Source organism: Acomys minous, assembly GCF_964271855.1.
Source record: "Acomys minous genome assembly, chromosome: 8".
In the NCBI taxonomy this organism is placed as follows: Eukaryota; Metazoa; Chordata; class Mammalia; order Rodentia; family Muridae; genus Acomys; species Acomys minous.
Window position 1 is genome coordinate 67,981,594 of NC_140489.1, and position 19,957 is coordinate 68,001,550.

The following is a 19,957-nucleotide window of genomic DNA, read 5'->3' on the forward strand; positions in this document are numbered from 1 at the left end:
ACATCATTCTAGGCAAGGACTGTGATACATTTCCAGACAATTTTACTGACATGAAATGAGCAGCCTAAATTACGATGAAATCAGAACAGCCAACCACCAGGGAAGCCATTAAGAATTTAACATGAGGGAGTGTGGATTCTACTTGTCAAAGAGAATATTAAAGGACTATTTGATATAAAATGCAACTATCACAGCACCGAGGGCTGGATTCCTCTGCTGGATTTTCCTTGAACTCATCGCCTTACAAAGTTAAACACCGAAAGGGATGCTTCACAAGGGCAGCATATTTTGTGCCAAGACATAAAAACCTAGATCAAATGCATGGAATGGAGATTTGATGGGATAGGTATCTGTTGAATAGTTGTGTGACAGGAAAGAATTCCAAAGGGGGGAAGAACATGTGAGAGTGGAACAGAGGAAAATGCCAGAAAATTTGAAATCTAAAACTGAGTTAAATTTTATCTGGGTTGATTCCTATTACTTCGATGTTGCTACATTTTTATCCTTTATTTTCATAGTCTTCTTCATCTTAAGATAGGAATGATATCTCCTTCTTAAGAGTGCTGTTAGAATTAATGAGCAAATCACCTGCCATGATGCCAAGCACAGAGCCTAGCAGGGAGTGGAGTTTATTAAATATTATCAAACGTTTCCTATCTTTACCTTTAATATCACAGTCCATTTTTCTTTTTCAACTTTTCTGATGTTTTAAATAACTTTTTATTTGGACTATAATTAGATTTCTAAAAAAAGTCATTAAGCCAGCACAGGAATTTTCTTATGCCTTTAACCAATTCCCTTGTGTTTTTTTTCATTTGTTTTGTTAAAATGCATGTCCACAGCAATTTTGAGAAAGTGTTGTATTTCAGTGTAATGTTGTCTCACTATTCAATTGCAACCTTCTCATTCCTTCAATGCATCATTGATGAATGTTATTAGTTATCTTCAAATGGAAGATTTTCATTCCTGAAGCTGAATGTGACTATTGACTTTGTTCTTGGTGGCAGCAAACTTTGGATCTACTATTGACTAACTTCAGGAAATCCAGACTGGCAAAAGTTAAACAAAAAGTAGAAAAGTATAGGAACAATGTAATGGTGCAGTTATTACAGTAAGTCGAGCATGTACAGTGTGATGGCGGAGTTGATATATATATGTATATATATATACATATATATACATGTGCAATGTGATATTGCAGTTATTATATACATATTTACATGTGCAGTACAATGGTGCAGCTGCGGCTATTATATTATATGTAACGTGTGTGTGTTTGTGTGTGTGTGTGTGAAGTGTGAGGATGCAGATATTACACATATTTATATGTACAGTATGATGGTACATTTATTTCATATATGGACATGTGCAATGTCATGGTACAGTTATTAGTATTACATATATCAATCATGTGCACTATGATGGTAGAGTTATTATTTATTACATATGTCTAACATGTGCACCGTGATGGTGCAGTTTATTACTTAATAGATATATCAAGTATGTGCACTATGATGGGGCAGTTATAGTTACTTCATATATCTAACATGTACAGAGTGTTGGTATAGTTATTACATATATCTACAAGTGCAATATCATGGTTTCAAGCATGGGCCCTGAGAACTAGCAAGAGGTCTTTGGTTACCATAGTTTGGGAATCGCTGCAAAGATGTGATGACCAGGTAAAATAATTTGACAGGCACAAGACAAAGTCCATGTCAAGATTATGTCCCTTGAGTTCTGTGTGGGATGCCAAGAACTCCTTGACCCCAGGTTACAGGATAAGGAAGGCAGTTTCTTTTCTTCTATCTTCTTCTTCTGTCTTGTCTTTGTTTCTTGTTTGCTTATGGCCATGGTTATTACAAAGCCTCTTCTTCTCTCCATGTCTGCACTTGTAACTAACTGTTCGATGTGCTGAGCCAGCCAAAGCAGCCTTTCTAATTTTCCCCATATTAAAATTTCATTCTCTCAGTATGCTGTTTAAACAGAGTATCAGGGAAAGAAAATGAGTTAAGATAGAGCAATTCATATGAATTCTCACAGGCAAATAATTAATGTCTTTTCTCTCCCTAGAAAACCTTCATTAAAAAAGACTATCATGCCCAGCGATGGATCATTGACACTGGAGGTGTAATGATATGGCAAGAAGAAGGAGGAAAGATTTGAAAGAGTTCAGCATTCCTGAAGATCTGCTTGTATTCCAGAAAAATATAACCAACTTCTTCAGGTATAAGAAATTTGTACTTTTCTAGGGTCTTTTTTTTCTTCCGATTTTTATTGATAATATTCATATTACATCTCAATTGTTACCTCATCCCTTGTATCCTCCCATTCCTCCCTCCCTCTCACTTTCACCCTATTCCCCTCCCCTTTGACTGTGACTGAAGGTGACTTCCTCCCCCTGTATATGATCCTAGGGTATCAAGTCTCTTTTTGGTAGCCTGCTATCCTTCCTCTGAGTGCCTCTGGGCCTCCACATCAAAGGGAGGTGGTCAAATATAGGACACCAGAGTTCATGTGAAAGTCAGTCCTGACTTTCCACTTAACTGTGGAGAATGTCCTGTCCATTGGCTGGATCAATGGATTGAACTAGAAATGATCATAATGAGTGAGTCAACCAAGAAACAGAAAGAGTCAAATGGCATATACTCACTTATATCTGGACACTAGCCCAAGGGGCATGCCCCATGAAAGTCTTCACTTACCAGGAAAGTGGGATAGAGGTGAGGACATCCTATTGAGACTCTAGGTGAGAGAAGTATAGGAGAATGGGGAAATAGAAGGATCCAGAGGGTCCTAGAAACCTATAAGAAGAACACTATGACAGGCAGATCTGGACCCAGGGGTTCTGCTCATACTTTTCTAGGGTCTTTAGTTCACCTCACATCTCACTGTTGATGTGGCCTGCTAGAACTACTGACTGTCTCTCTTCCCATTGTCTATCTAGAGCCAATCCCATCCTTTGCTTTTACTGCATTCTTCTACTCCTCACTCTTGTAGCTCAAGTGGAGCCTGAAGCTCAGCTGACCTTTAACTAGAGTTTTCTCAGAATTTTAATCAGACTTCTTCAGCTTGTTTAAGCCTTTGTAGACTTTTAGGGATGTAGATACACAGACACACACACACACACACACACACACACACACACACACACACACACACAGAGAGAGAGAGAGAGAGAGAGAGAGAGAGAGAGAGAGAGAGAGGGAGAGAGTTACTATGTGGTATATAATATGTGATTTGAAAGTTATTCAACCTTTAAATACTAACATTAAAAACAAAACAAAACAAAAAAAACACTTGTACTTTTCTCGAACACAGGAAATCAGGAGTGCCTGTCAAATTGTTGCCAATGTAATGAATGTGGCTTATGAACTTACTGTTATGTAATAAATTCTCACATTGTTGAAGAAATAACCAAGCCAGATATGTTCTTGACATAATATGCTCATGACACAAAGGGATGAGGAGAACTGCAGGGTTTCAAGGAGGAAGTTTAAATGGCAGACAAAGAGGCTTTGGAGCCATGTGGAGGATGTGCAATTTAATACCATCATCATGTCATTGTGAAAATTAAAACAGTGAGCTTTGGGCAATGCGTGAAACACCATTAAACTTCCTGGATCCAAACTAATGCAAGTCAAAGCACTCACCTTCAGCAGTTTTAAAAAAGAATTGTGTTTACTCTCCTGAAAGCCATTCCTTTGGCTGTGGACTTAAGGGGGAAAAAAAAAAAAGAAGAAGAACTAAAAAAAATGAAGACCAATGTTAAAGGCTAGAAAATGAAGAATGATTCAAAGGTGTGAAAGAATTGGGGAAAAAAGATAAAAAGTAGTGACAGAGTTTATTTCATTCCCATCATGAGATCTGGCCATGGCTATATTGCTTATTGCCTTCAGTTACCAAGGCCACAAACCATTATTTTCAAAGGCTCATTGCTCTGTATGAGCATCAAGATTTGATGGGAAGATAAAGGAGTGTGGAGCGAAAATTGCCTGACCCTTTCCTTGATAGGTTTTCTTTTTTTCTTTCTTCTCAAGAGGATAAGTAGAGGAAGGAAGTGTTCAGAAAGTAATATTAATAATATCGTTAATCACTGTTATCAAGTCTTTGTTAGAGTATTGAACTCAAATCAGATTACTTTATCCTTTATTTTCCCGCTTTTTTTTTTATTTTCCACTGCCATGACAAATATAGAATACATAATTTTCTAAAAATAATGCAGTCTTACTCAGTGGTAGAAATTTTCATTCAAATTTTAATAGATATACAGAAGAAGTAATCTTATGGAAAGCATAAATTAACCAAATGAGCTATATAGTTCATAGACAATGCAATTTAAATTATATAACGAAGATACAACCAGTGGAATAAAACAAATTAATATTCAATATATTTTTGAAATATTATCTGGGATTCTCATGGATCAAACTTAGGCTTCTTTAGAGGCAAGATTCACATACCTATATATGAACAGTATAATTTCCATTGCATTTTTGTTATTGTGCTAATGAACCTTTTAGATACATGAGAAGAATGCAAAACCAGAATTCCTTCTCTATCTAGTAATAATTGGTGCTAGCAAAAGCATCAGGAATTTTTGAAGATTTCGTGTGAATCTATTAGATAACCCAGGACTTCATTATTTTGCTATGGCAGTACAGACCCAATTCAATATTCATTCACTATGAAGACTTCTACATGTGTATTTGCTTCTAGTGGACTGTTTGCAGAGTACATATTTCAGCCTTTCACTTGACTGTCAAGTCTGGTATTGAAGGGCAAATACTGGTGGGGTAATCATAGTAAGAAGATAGACAACACAGTCATGAGAATTAGTACAGCCTCAGGCTTGTGTTCAGGGTAGAGATACAACCAAATTATGCCATCAAGATTGCTCATCTCCTACAACACCTAGGTTTTATGGTACATGAGGAAAAGCAGACCGCAGTGTAAGCATCTCAAGGTACAGATGCCATAGACTGTCAGGGCAGTACTTTTCTTATTCCACCCATCCTCTGAGGAGCAGAGATGTCAAAGGAATGCTGCCTATGTGTGAGGCAACGGGGATGTTAGAGCTATATATGGTTATACTTCTTTACATAAGGTATTTATCATTTTATTCACTCCCATCTACTTCATGGTGCGGATGAAAGCTTGTATTTGTTTGTGTTTTTACACATTTTTGACAAAAAGTTAGTCCAAAATTGACCTTGCTGTACAAAAGGATGTGAAATCTTAAAGGATTAAATAAGTTTCAGAAATTCTTGTATGTTTCTTCCCTAGACTCTCCATGCTTGAATTACTCCTAAGTTGTTACTGTTACCATGGTAATTATTATTCTTAAATGGAGTTATTATTTGTGAAGCAAGAAGCCCAATAAACTTATTGTTTGTATGTCTACCCCAGAACTGCATGCAGCCATCTTTAAATAAGAACCAACTTTTTGAAGAAGTCAATTTTGCAAGGCTGTATTCATCTGGATCTCTCGTGGGCATGTGAGCAGATATGATGGGAAAAAGTATACCATGGATATCTGCAGGAACTCTACTAATTGGAGGCTTTGCTTTCTGGAGACAGGTAAGGTTGCAGATAACTCAGAGTCAAAGGGATTTTAGAAAAATCTGTTTGGTGGGGCATCTGCTAAGTCATTTCAACATGTCTCATCATAATGGTTTTGAAGTCAATGAATTGTATCATTATTGTGGCTTTTAAAGCTTCAGTGAGCTACTACTACTGTTTGTTGTTGTCTTATTTTGACCCTAAGCCCTATGTTTATGGAAAGACCCTACTTAACTGGCACTAGTCAATGTTCATAGCAATCTTTGCACATCAGCATGCCTCTGCAAAGACCGGGAGGCAGGATATCCTTTGTCCATGTACAAGGCCTTTTTTTTTGGATCCATTTCATCCAACAATAATATGCTATAAATCTGAAACAAATTGTATATGTTGAAAATCAATTCTTTTTATGCTCCCCTTCTTACAGCCCCTCCCACTTTGAAATAAGACACACACATTAAAAACTGGGCTGTAAATTTGCCCCCATCAAATTGTGACCATACCTTTTTAAGGTAGAAATTGGAACACAGAGCCTTAAGGACAGAGGCAGCAGCCTGTAAAGCAAATCATATTTCCTGCATTTACACCCCTTCTCAAGTTTCTTCTCTCTGAGCTTCAGTTTTGTCTTTTGCTATTGAAATGTGATTTAAAACAAAAAGCTTCATGGGTTATATTTAATGAAACGAATTAATATCCATAAAGTTAGAGTAACTCTGGGCATAGAAAATATTATGAGAGTGTCAGTAGTTTCAAAGCATTTTTAACAATCTTTGCCTCCTCTGTGAGCATCTTAGGTTATTTGCTTAATAAGGATTTGTTTGTTCTTTTCCTTTTGTCATTCGAAAGGAATGAGCCAATGAGCCTCCTGTTCCTTTGTGGAATTCTTTTATACTTTCAGAATGAGTGCTCATCTACCTTCTAGGTGAGAACGACCTGCAGCCATTGTAGTAGCCAGGGCATGTTGGCCCATTCTGTTGTTGAACACGCAGCCACTCCACTGCCTGGACACTTGGTTCTTGAGTAAAGGAAGCATGGCACAGTATGCCCCAGGCAAAGGGCATGAGAAGCAGTATTGATTTCTCTCCTTTACATTTCAATGAGCAGAATGCTCATGTCGTTCTCAATTCAACAATGAGAACTGAGTCACAAAAAGTTTTTAAGGTGCAGAGGTGCTTATTTTATGTGGCAATTTGGTCTCTAAACATCATATTGCCTATTTTGTGGGGTTACTTTTTAGCATCCCATTTTGTAGGAGGTATTTGGAGAAAAGACGACTTACTTGACATTTCTAAGCCACTGGGACGCTTCTAATTTGTTTCCAGGGTATTTAATCTATAAGACATACTGGGGTGAATAATTTATGTAACAAAACAATGACAACAAGGTCAAAGAAGAAGTATGACTTTACAGTGGGGAATATTCATGACATGATGCTATCTGAGACAGGCTTCTTGAATATTAAAGAGTTCTTCCTAATGTTAAGCTCCAATTAAATAAGCAGAAAGGTATAAGAAAGAAAATTGGATTCCTTTTGAATTGTAGAAATAAAGCAAATTCCAGGATGGCAATTATAATATTGTTAATTGAAAAAATGCCAATCCCTGTCTGTCCACACAGAGATGATAACTGAAATTGTTTCCATTTGTGACCTACTTGCAATTTAAACCTCAGAGTAGCAGATACTCTGCATCAATAAATTAGATATTCATAACCTGATTTATTCAGTGATACATACCCTCAATTATTTATTTGCAGTTGCATTTCAACTTAGAGAAGAGTCAAAGCAACAGCGTTGGCTGTTTAAGATGGCTTATAGATTGAGTTTCTGACAAGATCTATCTCTGCCCCTCATTTTCTGTCACTGGAGGTTTTATGTTCTGAGAGGGATGATGGCTTCTTATGCAGTAGACCAAGATGATAACTGTATTAAAATACCAAAAGTTCTTGGATACAATAGAGGGCACCGAGACAGAGTCTGCTTCTTCAGACCACTAGATTTATATCACATCATGGGCAGACAGACACATGGACAAAACATGGTGAGGACAGCTAAGGAGAGACAGCAGCAGAGACAGCACAGCAGAGCTTTTGCCAAGAAAAATCAGAACTTACATGGCAGAAGTGGGAGTCTCTTCTTATATCGTTCTGAGGATAGGGGAGGTGTGACATTGCAAGCCTAGGTTCAAGATTTCCAGGGCAGGGAGTAAAGAAGAGGGTGAGGAGAAAGATGTGTGTCTTTGTAATAAACTCACTTCCCAGATGAGAGATCCTGGTTCAGGAATTTCTGCTCACCAAGGACTCATAGACAACATCTTAATAGGATATCCATTGGTACCCTATTCCCAGTCTGAACTGGGAAAAGCTGCTGCAGCTATTACAGCCTGTACAACAGCAAAAGTCTAATATTCTTACAAACACTAAGCTAAGGCTGAAGAGCTGTGGATGTTTACAGAGCTCCATCTTCAACTCACTTGTTCTGTGACACTAACTGCATCAATGGTAATATTTCTCATTTACTAAAAGCATCTTGATTAGTTAAGGGGATTAATTCTTCTGCATCCAATGAACAAGCCAAGAATTTTAGAGGATGAAGGTAATCAAAGCTTGCTTCTGGCTCAGGTTAAGTCTAAAGGTGGTCATCCCTCTGACCAGCGGCCCTGTGCATTCTATGACTTCAAACTCCATGAACCCTTGGCAGGATGATGAATGAAAAGAAGGGAAGAAGCTTGGTTCAAAGTGGACCAGACCTCAGTCTGATGTTTATGCCTTTCCTCATACCTGTATGGGAGGATCCACAGAGGCTCTTCTTACTTGCAATTATACCTAGGTGGCACAGTTAGTCCTATAGGTAAATTCAGCATAGGATCTAGGTGCTCTAACAGACTATCACTTTCAGAAGACCAAAAAACTTACATTTCTCATGGTAGAATTGAGCCTGTACTTCTGACTCCTTCTGTACTTTTTGCTCCTATGTTAAATTGCCATCCCGTCCTTTGAAAAGCACTATGTAAGATTATTTACCTTGATAACCCAAAATGATAGTATATACAGTCTCCGCTACACCTCAGGGGTATTAGGAAATGGTGGGCATGTCAGAACCTGTCTTCTCACTATTATAAAGATAAATGTCCCACAACATTTAATAACCTGTCCTCTATTCACAGAGCATATTCCATCTCTTCTTGCCATCTCCAGCAGTTCTTTTTTTTCCCCACTTTTTGTAGTAGTTGTTGTTAATTGTTAGTTAGTTGGCTTATCAGTTTCTTTGCTTTCATCAATTTGATACAAGCTACTTCATTTTGGGAAAAGAAATTTCAGCTGAGAAAATGGTACTATCAGATTGGTCTGTGGGCAAGCCTGTGAGGTATTTTCTAGATTAATTGTAGTGAAAAGGCCTCTCTCAATGCAGACAGTGCTGCCCCTGGCTAGTTTATTGGGTTGCATAGGAAAGCAGGCTGAGGAAGTGATAGGAGTAAGCAAGTAAGCCCTGCCCTTCATGTTCTTGGCTTTAGTTCCTGCCTCCTTCCCTGACTTTTCTCAGTTATGGACTATGACCTTTCCAAGTTGCTTTGGGTTGTAGTGTTTTATCACTACAACAGAAACAATAACCAAGGCAGTATTATATCATAAAATCTTCCATCTTATCATACATAATATTATCATTTCTCTGACCCTGAAGACAATATATTTGTCAGTTCCAGGTATCCATTGTTTCATTTCTGTACTCTCTGTAGCAAAAATTCTGTATTTTGTAACAAAATCTCTACACTGATTTATACTCATCACTTTCATTTCTCCCCCTCCTCCATTTCTTCTTGAATCCTCTTTAATCAGGCTTCCCCATCCTTGCGGCACTACTGATGTTGACACAGATACTTAGAAGGCACTTTTGTTAAAAGCATTTACTTCTCACTTAGACACATCAGTTCTGGAAGCAGGATGAAACCCTGGAAGCTTTGCCTTCATTTGTGATCTGTACATTAATAAAGGCAGTAAGATAACTCATTGCCATTAATATCTTTTTCCTGAGTCACCTTAAATTCCAGGAAGAGCAGTACCTCCAAGAGCTGACTACTATCCAGATGAGGACAATTACTGAGAACAGGGCTGTCCCACTAAAGTCTCCATGTCCAACAATTTATCATTTCATCACACAACTTTGCAGAACATAATACCTTGACCTAGATCTCAGACAATGCACATTGGCCAGGACTGGTAATTAGACATACCTTGACCTATATTTAAATGTAAACCTCATTTTAGTAACCAGAAAATGTACCTGGGACCACTGGACACCTTTACGTGTCCCTCTTCCCAATATAGCCACAATGAATACACCTCCTCTATGCCTTTCACCATTATTTTGTTCTTTAATTGGCATACTGGGGAATCAGTGGCCAGACTTTGACTGATAAATCCACTGTAACCTGGGCCCTTGCCTTTAAAAACTCTAGCCACAATCTTGTTAAGGTTTCCAAGAGTATCCTTCATCATTCAGGAACTCTCAGCATCACTGTTCTCTTCTGATAGAGTTCTCTTCATTTTAATTTAATTTTCCAGACACTGGCTAACACTTGGCTTTCTTTCCACTTTGTTGGACATCCCTTGTGTCTTCCTTGTTTCCTTTTTATTCACCCAGCCTTTAGCTAGAACAGTTCTTAAGGGCTCAATTCTGAAAAGCTTTCTTTTTTGCTCTTTATACCTACTTCCTTGATAAATTCATCCAGTCTTATGTCTTCAAAGACTACTTTTAAGCTGATGTGTCCAGACTTCGTGTATTTGTTATTACTTCAGTGTGTGACCTTGTGTTAAAAAGTTTCACATGACTATTATTGTTATTCCATCATAACTACCCTGGTTCTGCTAGTCACCATCTCTCATTTGGATTTTCACAGTATTTTCTTAAACAATTTCTCTGTTTCTTCTTTTGCTTCTTCTCAGGTATATAAGGTCACAAATTGCATCGCCACTTGCACTGAATATGTGCCACATAACATACATGGCATAAGATTTGTTGTAGAAGCATGCAGAGAGAAGAAGGGGGAGTGCCCCAGGAGGATAGCAAGAAAGACTGAGAGAGAGAGGGAGAGAGGGGGGGAGGGAGGGAGAGAGGAAGAGAGAGAGAGACAGAGGGAGAAAGATAGAGAGAGAGAAGGAGAGAGAGAGAGAAACTGATGGCAGGTATATCCCATTTATCCTGGGACCCTGGTGGTGGTGTCAGGTGATGACATCAGAGGTGGCTAAGCAACTTGGAGGCAGATTTGTGAAGTTGGTTATATGCTAACACTCTCTTTTCTCCATTCTTACTTGAATTAAATCCAATGTTATCATATGGTCTGTGAGGCCCTTCAAAGTCTGAGCCTATTAGATTTATCTAATTTTACACTCGGCATCTTTCAGTCATTTCCCTAATCTTAGGACTCTTAGAACTAGTTTTTTTTCTCTTTAGCATATCACACAAGTATTCTGATGAAATTATCTTGTAAGTAAAAGACTTTAACAACAGGTTTAAATAGAGCTTAAGGACCATATTTTTAAAAGTTTAGAGCAACAAACAAAAAATAAAGAAGGCAAAGCTGTGACTCTTAGTAGCTTGAATGAATACTTAAGAAGCATAACTAAGGAAGGTAGAAAAAAAGCTATACTTCATGAGTTGCTGGCATGAAGGTCTGATACATGGGAGCAGGCAGCCACATGGCAGGAGGAGTAAGGAGGGCCAAAGTACTTGAAAAAACATACTTAAGTTCTTTTTCACATACAAATTAAAACAACAGGAGAATAAGCAAAGAACATGAGTAATCCTAGCCAGAACTCATGGGGGCTTGTCTCCTAGTGACTGCTGAGTTTTGGGGATTCTGGGAAAGTGAAAAAATGCAGTATCTCATTTAAGGATTGGTACTTGATCGATTCCTTTAGCATCACTGTTCTAGTTTGCTTACTATTGCTATGATCAAAAACAAACAAACAAACAAACAAACAAAAAACACCTGACCAAAAGCATCTAGGAGAGGAAAGGGTTTATTTTAGCTTAAAAGTTACAGTACATTATGAAAGAAAGTCAGCGTAGGAACCAATGCAGATAATGGGGTAGAATCTTGCTCACTGGTTGCTCGTCCTACTTTCTTATACCAAGAACCACCCACCCCAGGGAGGTTCCATGACCCTTATGGTAGCTAGGTATTCTCCCATCAATCATTAAATAGGAAAATGCCCCACAGACTTGCCTACAGGCCAGTCTTGTAGAGAAACTTCCTCAATTAACATTTCCTCTTCACAGATAACCCTAGATTTTTGTCAGACTGGAAAAACCAAACCCTAAACAGCACAATTCCTTTATGTAAAACTGCCTTCCAGAGCAGTGGTTTCATAGCTGAATCATGGACCCTATTTACCTATTAAGTCTCTACCCAGGCCAGAGATCCAATGCTCCTAACCAGGAGTTCTTTCTTAATGGGTATTTGCTAGTGCTAAAGCACTCATACCAGTGCCTCAGTTTGTTGAGCTCTTTACTCAAATTCACTTATACTGAGTAGCACATCCTTCTATGTTCGTTTAACTATTTTTTTCTACTCATTTCAATATTTACCTCATTTACAATTTAACTGCAGGAGCTACTTTAATGTGTTACTTTTGGATAACAGAAAAAAAAAACTCTACAAATATCTGAGATACAGTACTTCCTTCTTTCTTATGACAGCATCTTAATTTGCTGGAACGAAATATCGCTGAATTAAGAAAGGCTGAGTTTGTGATGTGGTGTTGATCCTTAGATAGAGCATTGGATCATGCAGCTTCAAGAGGGAAGCGCTGACAATGTGTTCCACTATTGCTGACATCCTCTCCCATGTCTGAGGATGAATGACTTGTCAATCTTCTTGTTCTGGTCAGTGTCATCATGCTAACTAAAATCTTCTATGCTTTTATGGCCACTCAAACGCATCTACATTTTATTTTGAAAAACGTATTTATGTGTATGTGTGTAAATATTGTGAATGCATGCCATGTATGTGAGGCCAAAAGAGATGGATGGAGATGCATAAGCTATGAGTCAATAGAAATAGGTGCTGAGAATTCAACTCAGGCCCTCAAGAAGAGCAAGGAGAGCTACTAAATTCTAAAGAGTCTCTCTAGTCCCCCTCCTACAGGCCTTGTCCTGTCTGCCTAGCACCCCCTACCATAGCATTGTCTTGCAGATTTTTCAATGCAACAATCATAATAGACACATAGGCGGTTCTTTTAGCCTCCACCAATATTGGTATTGACCTCTGATGTCACATTTGACATACGTGCATTATGATTGAAAGTTCCTAGAGAGACCAGCACCTTCACTAAAGCTTCTCCAAAGCTCAGCTGGTTAATTGATTAGAACTTGAATGGCTATGGGGAGTTTAGAAAGCTGCCAAGAGCAGAGACAAACTATCTTGGATTATTTTAAGCCCTCTTAGTATCCCTGTCTGTATGTAAATAAACGTAATAGTGACAATCAGATTAATTCTTTGCAATGGTAGATACCTAGTGTGCAACAACCAAATAAATAAATAAATAAACAAATAAAGCTAATGGTGCCATCAAATAGCTTTTGAAGCCAAGACAAGATTGTCCCACTTGCTTTAACATGTCTACCTAATTGTTTCAACGATATATTTTAAAAGTGCCTTAACTTATGACTTTCTTTACTCTTCCTTCAAAAACTCCATTAAACGGTTATTATTTTGGGACATGGCATTTTTGATGATCTAAATCTGTGTCCTCTGGCCATGGTCAGTCATATATGGACAGAATAAAAAAGATTTCTTTTAAGGCACAGTTTAAACAGGATTAGATCTATTCTTATTTTCTTTCTCTTTTTCTGAGAATGTGGGATTCTCCCCCCACACACACATACACTGTAGTCAGTCACATTCCTATATCCCAAGTAAGGAATATATATATGTGTGTGTGTGTGTGTGTGTATATATATATATATATATATATATATATATATATATATATATATATATATATATATATATATATATATATATATATATTCTTTCCAAAGGGAATCTACATAACAGGAGATCATAACATACTTCTAACTAGTCTTCTTTCTCTCCATATACTCAGTTTTGTTCTTCTCCATAACCAATGGTCTACAAAAAATAGACTCCCTCTTTTCTTTTTCTCTTTGTTCTATGTCCTGAACACTGCTATTGAGATGGGCACTTCTTTCTCATGCGTGTCTGTCAGGGTAGACATGGACTGTGCAAAGAAACCAGTTAACCAATAGTTATTATTTAAAACAAAGCAAAACAACAAAAAACACAAATAAAAAACTAAACTAAATCAAATAAAACCAGAATAGCAGGCATCTCAATACCTACACAAGATGAGTGCAGTTTTGAAAACAATTTTGTTAATTCTCCCCATTCAAGTTCAAAGGAAGTTTAGTTCCTGATTTGAGGTTCTGAGATGGCCTAAAAATTTCAGGGGAAGTTGAGGCAGTCTATCACTATAGAGATGCACCACAAGCATTGGAACTGTGTTTGGAGGTGCTGCTCTTAGAGCCAATACCTGGAGGAAAACCCTCATAACACAGGTATGTGACCTGTGTTAATTACTGGTGAGTAAACATTGTGGTAGTTGTCACAAAATTCTGCAGGGGTTTTCAGGAGCTGAGTCCTGCATACTGGATCCTTAGACAATGTCATGAGGCTTTTTTCATACTTAAACATTGAGACCAGCACTTCTTGTCTGAAGGCTACAGGCTTGCTAGAGTTCTCTCACAAAACAGATTCGCAAAAGTGCAGAAGAGCGAGGAATGGAGAAGGCCCATTTCAGCTGACTTGGCTCTTAGAATGTGTAGAGATGAAGTTGGATGGAGATGGAGAAGTCATACTTCTGGCTTATGAGATGTTTTCTTGGATTATCAGACATATGCCAGTAGATGAAGTTGGAGCAGGACCCACCATTAGAAGTCAAGTAAAGACCATAAATTGAACTAAGACTGAGATCCCTCTTCACCACCCAGGGCCTTCACTCACACAGACAGCCTCCCTCACTCTTTGATTGCTCTTACTTCTGGGGTCTGAGAGTAAGAGAGACATCTTGAGCATTTCAGGGCCATGGGAAGAAAATGTAAAAGATAAGAATAAGAGCTATGAACTGTGACAAGTAGGTGATTACAGTTTAATTTGGGTGAATACTAAGAAAAATACAGATATTCTAACCTAAATTATAGCATAAAATCAACTGAAAACAGACCAAATAAGTAAAATAACTCATCTCAACAATTTTAATAATAATGAAATGATAGAATAGGGTTGTTTTACAGTTTTTGAAAATCAAGTTGGTTTGTTATGCTGTGTTATACTCATTCATACCAATTACAGACAGACAGACAGACATAGGAGTGGGAATCCATTTAGTTTATAGAATTAACAAGTATCTTTATCTGCATACATATTTTTTTGCAACTTTGGGAAAAACGGCAGACCTACTTTCCCCATGAGTTCTTTAAAGTTTACTTTAATGACCATAAGGTTTTTAAAACTCAATTTCTCTCTTGTCAGATATTACTAGGAAGCATAGGCAATCTGTAGAGACTAGACACAATCTTATTCAGATTTTTAGGGCAAGTACTGTTAACTTAGTTTCTTTCTGTCCCCTGAGTTCCTAAGTACATGAAATCACCTACAAGTAGATGGATGGCTACAGTTTAGGTCTGCAGCAAAAGACAGTTCATCATTCAGCCAAAACAAGGCACATAGCCTACAGGACAAACCAAAGAGCACTGTAGCTTTAAACAAAAAACGACATTGATTAGAGAAAAAGCAAATGCTAAAGGAATCCTAGCAATAGGGAAAAGGAGTCAAAGAAGCTGCCAGTCAAACAGAGAAGACAAAGAAGACTGCAACAGAGAACCGGTGGGACTAAAGATAATAAGAACAGCAGGAGGAGAGAGGGAAAACATATAAAGAAGGAAAAAAATAAAAGATGATACATAAAAGGGAATGAAAAACCAATAGAAGATGCCAGAATTTTTGACAGCGAGCGGTGGGATCTGAAAAAGCTTCGGAGAGAAGTGGCTGAACTTCCCGGTGAGGCACTCTCCTTGACAGTGCGGTATTAACCTGGAGGGATAACAGTGCAGCCAAGTGCAACACAAGTAAAACACAGACTAACTAAAAAGCATGCACCAGATTGCAGGTATCTGTTCAGACCCACTTCACCACAGAGACTTCAAAGAGAACGCTAGAGAAGAGCAGTATGCTTTAGAAAATGTAATCAAAAGAATCTTTGATGTCCTATTGTTATTGTTATTTGTGTGTGTGTGTGTGTGTGTGTGTGTGTGTGTGTGTGTGTGTGTGTGAGTGCATGTGCGTGTGTGTGTCTGTCTGTCCCTCGTTTTTTCTTATTGGCATGGTAGGAATTCCTCAAGGGTAAGGATGCATTTAAGAGTCATTTGAAATGAGAATCAATTTGTTCTCCTGCTTATTTTCTTTTCTTGTTTATTGTGAAACATATGCATTGAAAGCATTCCCATCTTTGATTATTGATGATCCTGTAGCACTCATCGAGCAGCTGAAGGTCTTGGTTTCTTTCAGAGAACAGATAGTTGACTTCAACGTTGTTTCCTCCCTACATTTATGTTCAGTAATCAATGACATTCATTACAAAGCTCTGTGCTCCTAAGCTTGTAGGACTTGTGCCCAGCTAAGACTCAGGAGCTCACCACTGACTTCACCTTTGATCCATTCAGTGAAGGTCCTATGCTGTGTCATCTTGGGTATAGTGCCCTGCCATCTTTAACATCAGAAAACACTACCACCAACAGGGCTGACTTCACCAGAACTCTTCCTCAGCAAATGCAGAAGCATTTTGAATAAAGCCCAGCTCCATTTATAATTAGCAGCTTGCTTTTTGACTTTGGTGAGCGAGAGAGCTAGGGAGACACTGGATGGGTTCACCTTTCAGTAGTGAGCACGCTGAGTGGCATGTTAGTGCTGGGACTAGCTACAGCTTAAGCCTGTAGGCAAGTTGGGAGTTACATCTAGACAAGGGGATGGACAAATGTGAATTCATATTTGTGAGAAAACAAATGAATGCTTCCTCTGTGACCAGGGGGGAAAATACAGATAAGCCAATTCAAGGTTATTCAAAGCCATTCACTAACTCTGATTGGAAATAATGCTCAAGAAAAGGTTACTGATATGTCTGTCTCCAAACATTTGGCATATAAACTGTACAAGAAAAGTGGAGATAACTGTCTGTATTCTGTACCAGAAGCAACACCGTCCCTTGCCATCCCTAGTGTGCTCTGAATTTGCTGAGTGCTTGCAGACAGCGGAAGGCTCTAACTCATGTGAAGGAAGCTTTGCAGTAGTTTTCTCTCAGATGTATCAATCAAGTCAAAACTGTACGAAGCCTGCTGAAACAAAGTCTCCCAAACCCACCTGTACTTCTGGAGGCTGCCTTTCATTATGCAATTTCAGAATACAGGACATCAGGTCAGCCTCTCATATAAGCTTTTTCTTTGCTTCAAAGTAACTTACAAAGAAACCAGTCTTCACATCACTGAGAATTCACACCATTAGGAGGTGTCTACGGAGGTGGCATAATTCAGATATTTTTGGTTCTCAAAAGTGATCATTAGAGTTGGTGATGTAGTATTTATGTATATTAAGACAAGAAAATAATTTCAAATACAAATAGTGGGTGGGTGGAACATTCCATATTCTGAAATCATTTATTTGAATATTTTTCTCCTGAGCTTCTTGGTAATTTATCACATTTTTTAAATACAGAGAATTGTGCTGCTTTAATATTCTATACATCAGAAAAATATTAATTTATTTTTATTCATGGAATGTGCCATCTGACTTTGCTAGGACTGTCCTAACAAGACACCATAGGCTGGGGAGCTTAAACAATAGGAATTAGTGTATTTTTTTCCTCCCAGTTAGGGAGGCTGTGAGTACAGGATTGAGGTTTTCACAGGTCTGCTTATACTCTGAGTCTTTGCTCTCTGGCTTGCAATTGGCTGTCATCTTTGTTCATCTTAGAGCAGCTGCAGTTCTGGGAACACATCCCCAAGGGTCCCTGATGTTTTAATTTTCTAAAAAATGACCTCAGCCACTTTCAATTAGAGCTCATCCAAATGACCTGGTCCAAATGCAGTCACATTCTGAGGTAGTTGATATTTCAGTTTAAGGAGAGTACACAGTTTGGCTCAGTGTACCTCCTATGTGTTTGAGATCACAACAAATAAGGCAAAAAGCCCTACCAATGTGGATCCTAAAATGCCTCCCCACATGGCTCTTACATTATATCAAAGAGAATTGTAGTATGAACATAACTTGACTGAAGAATTTCATGTCTGAAAAGAATGCTCAATGGTAGAATACTTGCTTAGCATAAGTAAGTTCCTAGCACTCATTCCCCAAATATACAAAGTAAAATAATTTTAGAAGGTGACTACTGAAATGCTAGGGAGAAAGTACTCTAACATAAAAAGGATCAGGAATGCACTGAGCGGGCAGGGGGTGGGGCAGATGAAGGGTCAGAAAAGGCTTTTTTAGTGTAAAAGATAACACTGAATGACTATTCAAGAGAGAAAAAGGGAAGAGTCTGCCAAGGAGGAGAGAGGTAGTAGAGGCATAGGAAACTGTACAAATGATCTGTTTTAGAAAACTACAAAAACAAACAAACACCTCTGTGGCCAAAGAAGATTAATCAGGAGAACAGAAAAAAAATAATATCACTTGGAAGTTCACACAGAGTCTGATTAAGTATGCCATTGCTGCTACTGTAAAATCTTCACTTTTGCCATAAGCAGCACAGGAAGACAAAGCAAGTGATCCTACCTGAACCATCTCAAAACACCCTCACTTCGATCGATAGTGGTGGGAGGGTGGAATCTGAGTCCAGCAATGGTCCCAGTGAGCAGTGTTAGTGGTTCAGACTAAAACTGAGTTGATCAAGATGGAGAGGAACAGCTGTTTTCTAAGTACATTAGAAGATAAGACAGCAGAATTAGCTAAGGCCAGGTTAGACAAGGGGGTAAGGGTAAGATTCAGTGAAGTTGGAGGCAACTGACTTGGTCCAAACAGATAGATGCATTCCAATCAGGGTGGTAAGGAGACCTTTGGTAGGGAAGATCAGGACTGGAACTGTGATGTTCTAATTCTCTTTTAGAAAAATATTTAATTTTAAAGTGATGGCTGGGGAGTTTTAGGGAAATATAAGTGCTAATTGAGAATAGAATCAGCCATTAGCTTAAGAGACTGCGTTCCTGAGACAAACATTATGTTAATGTAGGTACCATAGTGTGGCAGTTCCTTTAGTCATGAGAGCTGTCATTTCAGTACTAGAAAGGCACGAGTTTAATGTCTAATCCATCAAGGAAAAGGAATGCTATCCCCAAGTAAATGAGGCACAATGTGAAATGTGAACTGAATGTACAATGTTCAACAAGAAAGTTATTCATAACTCTTGCCATACGTTAGACAGACCTCAGTTGGTTCTGCTAAGGCAACAGCTGGCGTGTTTGGAGTGACAAGGTTAGGGTATATCACCTGTAAGTTCTTTGTCAGCTACTTTACTTTAGCCAAGAAATAATCAAGCTTTATTTTGTTTTCAAGACTGGTGGTAATTAGACAATGCACAATGCAGAGAAAGGCACCAAACAAAATTAGGTTCCTGTAATCCTCTAATCCTAGAGAAAGTGGCTGGTAAAGTCTATCTTCCAGGAAGAGGTTTATATCTCAAAAACTGCCTCCTATGGACTTGAGAAAGACACTCCTGCATTGTAAAGCTGACAAGAAATCTTTTAACAATTTAGGAATAGGGCCAGGCCTAACAGCTTCCAATTGTCTAAAATAACTGCTCTAAGGAAAAGGAGGTCAAGGACTCAGAAGCAGGATGGAACCTACCTAAAATTTGGTCAGGATGAGAAGAAAATATCAGTTATGTTTTAGTAAATTGTATTTTAAAAGCTGGTAATTCCAGCTCATGGAATCACAGCAATTGTAGTTCTTGTTATGTTTGATCTATAGAAAGCCCAGACTAAACTAGACAAAATTCCCATGGACTGAGATTTTGATCAATGCTGTTAGAATATTATGAAGATGAACATTTTGGCTAACTATGAGGTCATGATTCGGTATTGTATAGAAAGAAGCAGTGATCACAAAAGCACTACCAGGGCTAGTACCCAGGGATATCATAATGATTTTCTGAGGAATATATCCAGGCATACTCTCTCTAGGGATGACAGATGCCTGACATGAGCAATGCCGAAGAACAAAACTATGGATGTCACTGTTTGTAGTAACAGATAATGACTTAAGTCGAACCTACTGTTTTATTCGTATCATTTAGCGCATAAAGTGCCATTGGCTACTAACTGAATCTA

At 38.2% G+C, this 19,957-nt stretch overlaps 1 long non-coding RNA gene across 1 annotated transcript in view; it reads left to right on the forward strand.

The window, feature by feature from the left end:
- The window catches only part of LOC311602916, a 125,660-nt gene that overhangs the window by 88,191 nt on the left and 17,512 nt on the right, over nt 1-19,957 (forward strand). Inside the window, exons 2-3 of the long non-coding RNA XR_014780897.1 lie at nt 2,074-2,227; nt 5,410-5,580. This is a non-coding gene — a long non-coding RNA (uncharacterized lncRNA). The remainder of the gene's footprint in view (nt 1-2,073; nt 2,228-5,409; nt 5,581-19,957) is intronic.